We start from the raw sequence: 1,247 nt of genomic DNA, 5'->3' as shown, positions 1-1,247 counted from the left end.
AGATTAGGGTGAGCTATAAGTTGATAAAAAATATATATAGTGTATTTATGTTTGTGTGTTTTCAATTTCAGAGGTGTATAAAGTACTTGAAAAAAAAAACAACTAAGTAAAAGTTTAAAAAAAACATTAACAGAAAATGACTTTGGGAAAAAATTTGTTTCTGCACTCTAAAAATGAAGGGTTGAATTTACACAACAGTCATGTCAGCTGGCTCCTCTGAGCCTAGATGAGTAAAGTGAGTGAAGAATATACGTATGTTGCTCAAATCACAGCTTAGTGGAACCAGTTTGGTTCATTAAAATCATCAGTTTATTTCTTAGAGAGTCTATAAAAGTGCTTTTACTTTCCCCATTTTTGTGAACAGTTTTATGACTTTTACTTGTTTTCTCATCAGTGAAATTTATTTTTACCAGTCATTTTTTGTTCTTGTAATGTTACTACTTGATTTTTTTCTGCAAGTACTTTATAGACCTCTGCAAATGAAAACACACAAACATAAATACACTATATATATTTTTTATCAACTTATAGCTCACCCTAATCTTCCACATGGATGGTTCCACTTCAGGTCCTCTAGCAGAAGCCTGGAAGCTTSAGGGTTCTGCTCAGTATCTTAGCTGTTCCTGGGACTGGACTCWTCTCGACAGAGATTTCTGAGGTTGTTCCTGTTGAAATCTCTTTTTCAGTTTGGGGATCACAGCACTGAGCGCTCTGATGACCACTGCACAACTTCTGTGTTTCCTCTTCCAGCCCTTCTCTCTCCAGCTTCTCGCCTTTCTTTGTTAGTCACTTGGGATACCGCTGTTGCTTGTCGACCACCAACAGTGTCCGGTCGTTTAGCGGCTGTGGTGGGTAAAGTATACACATTAATTGTACTCAAGTAAAACTTYCACATAGTTTTACTCAAGTAAAAGTAAACAGTAGCCATGTAAGAAATTACTCAAGTAAGAGTAAATAAGTATTTGGTTAAAAGGCTACTCAAGCACTGAGTAATTAACTCAGGGGTGTCCAAACATTTTGTCACGTGGGCCAAAATCATAAAGTCAGAAGGACTTGAGGACCAAGAATATTTTTCCTTTACCTATTCAACAATAAACTAAGCATTGAATTCTTTAATTAAACAAATAAAGTAGTCAAGTTTATTGTTGGAAATGGATGTGTAAATTAATCTAGATCCAGAACTTTAAAGGTCAAAAAGAAAAAATTGTGTAGGTCTTCTGGGCGGGTTCTTCTCTAATGAAACGTTT

This window comes from Austrofundulus limnaeus, unplaced genomic scaffold (genome assembly GCF_001266775.1).
Source record: "Austrofundulus limnaeus strain Quisiro unplaced genomic scaffold, Austrofundulus_limnaeus-1.0 Scaffold177, whole genome shotgun sequence".
NCBI classification, from domain to species: Eukaryota; Metazoa; Chordata; class Actinopteri; order Cyprinodontiformes; family Rivulidae; genus Austrofundulus; species Austrofundulus limnaeus.
This window is presented reverse-complemented; position numbering follows the sequence as displayed.